The sequence below is a fragment of the Octodon degus genome, unplaced genomic scaffold (genome assembly GCF_000260255.1).
Source record: "Octodon degus isolate 3935 unplaced genomic scaffold, OctDeg1.0 scaffold00341, whole genome shotgun sequence".
Classification (NCBI taxonomy): Eukaryota; Metazoa; Chordata; class Mammalia; order Rodentia; family Octodontidae; genus Octodon; species Octodon degus.
In genome coordinates, this window is record NW_004524917.1 from 642372 (window position 1) to 649267 (window position 6896).

Here is a 6896-nt window from a genome sequence, read left to right on the forward strand (position 1 = left end):
ATTTTATTTATTTTTTTCAGAAATGTGATCTGAACAATAAGGTGTTCTAAACAAATCAAGTAAGACTTAATTTAATATCTTTGTGTTAATTAATAAGGTATATTTTAACAACTAAGATTTATAGACACTTTCCCCTGTCTTATGAGTATTAATTTTTTATCTACAAGTATCAAAGTGGTAATGTTTTCATTACCTTGTGAAATAACATGAAAAGATACAAAGAAAGCACACTGTGTTAATTTGTGAACAGCTTTCTTTCTTTTCTCTCTGTCTCTGTCTCTCTCTCTCTCTCCCTCTCTCTCTTATTTATTTATTTATTTATTTATTTATTTATTTATTTAGTGGTACTGGAGATTGAACTCAGGACCCTGCACTTGCCAGGAAGGCACTTATCCTACTGAACTATCTCCCTGGCCCTGTGAACAGCTTTCAAATTGTCCTAGCTAGTTCTTACACATAAACCACCACAATCTCTTCACCTTCCTACTTCTCATCCTCTTAGGCTACCACTTTATATATTATGCAGATTAGTTTAATCAGAAAAATTCACACAGGTATTACAAAAAATATAAATCCTTCTTGAATCAGAATTTGAATCAACCTTAGTTTCATTTTTATAATATAGTATTTGTTCAAGTTTCGATTAATATTGGAATTTAAATCTAATCATACTTTGAATTCAAATCTAATCATGGTATGTACCATATTTTTGTGTAAATTTGAACTTAACATATATGGACAGTGTTGGTGAAATGTGAAAACCAGGATTAAAAACAGGCTCTTACCCTCCCAATGAATAATGCCACTGAAAATATCAGTTTGCATACCAGCTATCTCAATCCCAAGTACTCCTCTAGTTAATTCCCCCCAAAATAGAGACAGTTATTCCATGACTTTAATTACTTAGGTTAATACTTAGTATTTTTCTCAAAAAATTTCTATTTCAAGCTTAAGTAACTTATACTTTTTTGTTTGTTTTGTTTTGTTTTTTATTTTATAAAACATAAAAGATGATTTTTTAAAAAGCATTAGAAATGATACAAAATTTCATTAAACAAAGCAATAGGAATTTACCAATAGATGCTGTGTTCAAATTAGTTGTTTAGATTATCAGATATAAACCCAAAAAGCTTATTTTCAAAAAGTTATAAGAAATTTAAAAAGAAGAAGAAAAGTAACACAAAATAAAAAATAAAGAGTTTTAAGCATTAACTGCTCCTTTCAATAGATCAGCAGAAATTAGCAGTACAATTATCCAAGTTATCTTGCATCAATACACAATTATATCTTTTTTCTTTCTTTCTTTTGCCCTATTCTTCATCCCAGGTTTTCCTTCCCATTGAACAAATTTTTTCCCTTTTACAGTATTTATTGTATCTTTCAGATTTTATTTACTCTTTCAGTTTCTCACTTTAGCGAGACAATATGATGTTCACAGATGGTGTTCTGATTTATTTCACTTACCAATATACTCTCTAGTTACATCCATTTGCCTATAAAAGCCTCGAATTTATTTTATTTTATAGGTGATCTATACTCCGTGTGTAAAAGTACCACATCTTTTTTATCCATTCCTTAGTTGACAGGCCTGCATGCTGCGCTGGCCCCACCTCTTGATGCTCTGAGCCATTGATGGAGTCTGGGCGTGGTGGCACACACCTGTAATCCCAGTGCTGGAGAGGCTAAAAAAAGGAGGATCACTATGAGTCAATCTGTGTAGTGAGACCCCTTACCAAAAACATAATTTTTTTTATATGTAAGTATAAGAATAATGGCTCTCAACCAGCAACATCAAGATTGCCTGGAAATTCTTTAGTTGACAAGCATTTGGGATGTTTCCAAGATTTAGCCATGACAAATTACATTACTATAAACTTGAGTGCACATATATCACCATTGTGAGATGTTTTCAGTTCTTTTGGAAAAATACCTAGGAGGGAAATGGCTGGCTTGAACAGGACCTCCAACCCTAGCTTGGAGGTCCTGCTAGGGTTGGAGGTCCAGTCTCAAATCCCACCAACAGTGGAGGAGTTCCTTTTTCCCACAGCTTCTCCAGCATTTGGTATTCATGGACTTCTGGATGATAACCATTCTTTCTAGCATAAAGTGGAATTTCAGAATTATTTTAATTTGTATCTCTTGAATGACCAATGATGAACAATTTTTCATATCTTTATTTGTCATTTTTACTTCTTCATTTGTGAAGTGTATATTCATCTCAGATGCCCATTTTTGGGTTGGGTTGTTGAATTTTGGAGGCCTGATTTTTTTTTAATTCTTCATATTCTAGGTAGGAGTCCTTTATCTGAGGGGCAATCAGTTGAAATATTTTCCCAGTTTGTGGGTTTTCCTTTTACTGTGGTTGTGATTTCTTTTGATGTGCTAAAACTTTTTAAAAGGATGAGATCTCAATTGTTGATTCTTTGAAGTATTTCCTGTGCAGTTTGGTTTTTATTTATAAACTACCTACACCTACATCTTTAAGATTTCTACCTATTTTCACCTCCAGAAGACTTAGTGTTTCAGTTTTAATATTTAAATCTTTCATCCATTTTGAATGTAGTCCTGTGTATGGTGATAGACATGAGTCTATTTTTAGCCTCAGCATGTGGAAAGCAAGTTTTTCCAGCACCATTTATTAAAGAGGCTAGCTTTCTTCCAGTGAACATATTTGTCCCCTTCCTCAAAGATAAGATGGCTGAGTATGTTTGTAGTTGTGTCTGCATCTTCTAATCTGTTCTATTCATCCTCAGGTTTTGTTTTTTTCTTTCAGTACCATGCTTATTTTATCACAGTAGATTTATAGTAAAATTTAAAGTCAAGCCAGGTGTGAAATTGCACTCTTGTAATCTCAGAAATCAGGAGGCTGAAACAAAAGGACCACTATGAGTCTAAGCTGCATCATGAGACCCTATAACAACCAAATACATTAAATAATAATAATAATAATAATAATCAGGCATTGTGATGTCTTCTGCCTAGACTTTGTTGCCCAGGATTGCTTTTATTATTCTAAGTCTCTTGTGCTTCAAAATAAAATTTAAGAATGTTTTCTCTAGATCTGTGAGATATACTAATGGTATTTTTACTGGGATTGTATTGAATCTGTATAAAAATTTTGGGAGTTTGGTTCTAGCTATCCATGAACAAAGAATATCTTTCCATTTTCTAAAATCCACTTCAACTAAGAAGGCAAAAATATGCAATGTATTCATTATTGAAACTGTCTTACTATTCAATTTTGAAACTGTCTCATTATTATTTGTTTCTTAATAAAAATAATAAAAAATTGAAAAAAAATCCACTTCAATCTTTTTGTTTATATTATTATAATATTCACTGCATAAATATTTTACTTCCTTTATGAGATTGATTCCTAAGTACTTCATTTTGGGAAGGGGGTATTATTGTGAAAGATGTAGTTTTCCTAACTTCTCACTTGGTGTGATCATTGTTCATGTACAGAAATGCTATTGATTTTTTGAGTGTTGAATTTGTATACTGCTATGCTACTAAATTTATTAAATCTACAAGTAACTTGGTAAAGTTTTGGGGATTTTCTATTTAGAGCATTGGACAATATCAAAAGCTTACTCTGAGGGCTGGCAAGATAGGTCAGCAGACTAAGCACCCATTTAGGCAAGCGCAGGAACCCAGGTTTGATCCTCTGCACTGCATGCCGCATTGGTCCCTAACCTGAGTGTGCTGTCTCACCCCTGAGTCCAGGTGTGGTAGCATATGCCTGTAATTCCAGTCCTGGGGAAGCTGAAAACAGGAGAATCACTACACATCTGAGCTGCATAGTGAGACCCTACAACAAATACATAGAAAAATACTTTTTCTGCATCTATTGAGATAATCATGCAATTTTTGTCTTTGGCTCTGTTGATGTGACATATTGCATTTATAGATTCTCATATATCGAACCCTTCAGTCCTGTAGTGAATCCCACTTGGTTGCGCAATATAATTTGCTTGATGATTTGTTGCTTTCTGTTTGCTAGCATTTTGTTGAGGATTATTGCATCTATGTTTATTAAGAAGATTGGCCTGTAATGTGGGAGGCCATTAACCAGTATCCATTCTATTCCTCTGCTGAGTTAAGTTTATGGCCCTTCTCACCTTGCCCATTCCCGTGAATCACGTGGTATGCCCCAGGGGTTGCACCTTCCCCATTGCCTAGATACCTGCTGACCCCAAGAGCTGAGACTTCCTCATTCCATCACCCTCTATATATACCCAGCACCTCCCCTGAATAAACGGGACTTGATCAGAATCTTGACTTGTCCTCATTTCTCGCATCACCTGTCCTTTGTCCCCTCTTCAATTCCCCACTCCTCTCCCAGGTGACCTTCGTTGACTGACCCGCTGGTTCGGGACTAGTGGTGCCCAGCGAGTGAGGCATCTGGTACTGAGGATACAGCGATGGAACTGTCCAAGAGAGTGCGTGCAAGAGGAAGCCAGTAAAAGAGAGAGTGAAAGAGGCAAAATAGAGAATAAAAAAGGCCTGCACCGCAGTTGCCTGCTGGATGTCTGAACCTCGTTAAGCAGATGGCACCCCTTTCCCCTTTTCCTTGACAATGGGTCAGGCATTAAGTGAATGAGATATTTGTAGAAAGCTTGAGCAAAGCATTAAAGGCACGAGGAGTAAAGATTAAAATTAAGGATTATTATGAGACATTTGGACCTAAAAATGTCCCAGTGATACAGGGAAGTAAAACTCCCAACCTGATCTAAATAGGAGTTCTGTTCTCTAGAACCGAGGAGTGGATTTTGGGAACAAACGGAGGTTGAGAGTAAAATATTTTATTGGGAAGGAAAGCTGCTGTCTCTGACAGGACAGAAGGGGGACCCGAGCGGATTGCCCAGAAAGCTATCTCATTCAGTTTATTTTTATAAAGCAAAACCATGCGGGGTTAAGGTAGAGAGGAAGAGGTGGCTGCACCATCCCTGGCTGACCAAGGCAATGGCTTTGGGGTGGGAGGAGGTGCCACGCCAGATGGACATGAGGAAGAGGGCTTGCTTAGGTGGATGTGGGTGGGACAAAACTATGGTCAACCAATGGGATTGCAAGCAGTATTTCTCAGGTAAAGTTGATTACACCCAGGGCCAAATGAGGGCTGGGCTGGTGACTCACTTAGGTCTTTTTAGGTGATGGATACCTATTTAGAATATCAATCCCAGGTGCTACTCTTTTAGCATTTGTTTGACCTTTAGGTCTGGCTACAGCAAGAGCATCCCTCCCTCTCACAGTTACAAGACAACTTGTCTTTTGTGCTGTCTCCTTCAAGGGCCTTGCCCTGTCTGACTGCCTATTAATATTTCTATCTAATTTGGCTACCTATAACACCAGTTATGGCCTTTTCCTACTGGAATTTAATTGATAAAATCTTATCCCAGAGACACTGTGATCTGGTTGTTGCTAATGTAATTTAGAAAGGGTGAAAATATACTACAGGGACAAAAAAGTAAAACTCATCTTAAAGGACAAAGAACCCCCTAAGGGTGTGTGCACTAAAGGAACAGAATCTTGAAATCAAAACCAGGAAGCCAGATTTATGTTGAGAATAAAGAGCAAGGAGCCCAGAAGGAGGATTTAAAATGTTGTGAGCTTGGCCAGAAAGAAAACACAAAGAAAGCTGTAGACTGCAAAGATGGAGCTGAGAGGATCTCCATTGCTGGGAAGGAACCTAAAAATGGAAGGGATGGCTTGAGGACATCACAGGAGGAGGCAGTTCTCCAACCTTTACAGCCTCAGAACTGCAAATGTCAGGAACTTTGCCTTGAGGGGAAAGCTGCTGCAAGTTTCCTGTTCCAAAAGGACAGCAGTGGTTGCCCAATACAGAGCCTCGGCTCCACACACCACTGCCATTTTACAAACTGTGGCTGACAAATAGCTTCCTCCTGAGGACTGGCAGGCATTAGCCAGAGTCACCCTCACTGGAGGGTTTATCTCCTATGGAATTCTTCCTGTATACAAGGAAGCTTCCACAATGATAGCTTCACTGTTGATGTTGGATTTGTTACCTTCACAAGCTGCAATCAAATACTTAACTACACAAAGAAGGAACAACTGGGACCTTCTCTTACTGAGAAGTATTTTCATGTCAAAAGAAATTACCAACAAAGTGAAAAGGCAACTCACAAATTGGGAAAAAATCATGACAAATAAGAACTCACACAAAGGTCTCTCTAGAATCTATAAAGAACTAAAAAACACTAGGGTCCCAAAATTTAAAGACCCAGCCCAGAAATGGGCATCTGAGATGAACACACACTTCTCAGAGGAAGAAATTAAAGAAATGAATAAATACATGAAAAAATGCTCCACATCACTAGCCATTCGTGAAATGCAAATTAAAACCACATTGAGATATCATCTCACCCCAGAAAGAATGACTACCAAAAAGAAATCACCCAACAACAAATGTTGGAGAGGCTGTGGGGAAAAAGGAGCCCTTCTCCACTGCTGGTGGGAATATAGACTGGTGCAGACATTATGGAAATCAGTATGGAGACTCTTTAGAAAAGTTGGTCTGGAAATCCCCTTTAAACCAGCTATTGCAATATTGGGAATTTTCCCAGAGGATCTGAAATCGTCATATCATAGTAATATATGTGTGCCTATGTTTATGGCAGCACAATTTGTGATAGGCAAATCTTGGAAACAACCAAGATGCCCATCACCTGAGGAATGGTTGAAAAAGATGTGGTACTTTTACACAATGGAGAATTATTCAGCTATTAAGAATGATAAACTCCAAGCCTTTATATTGAAGTGGATGCCACTTGAACATATACTTATAAGTGAAATAAACCAGACACACATGTGTAAATATCATATAGTCTCCCTAGTATAAGAACTCAAAAGAAGAAATGCAAATAGAAAGACATAAT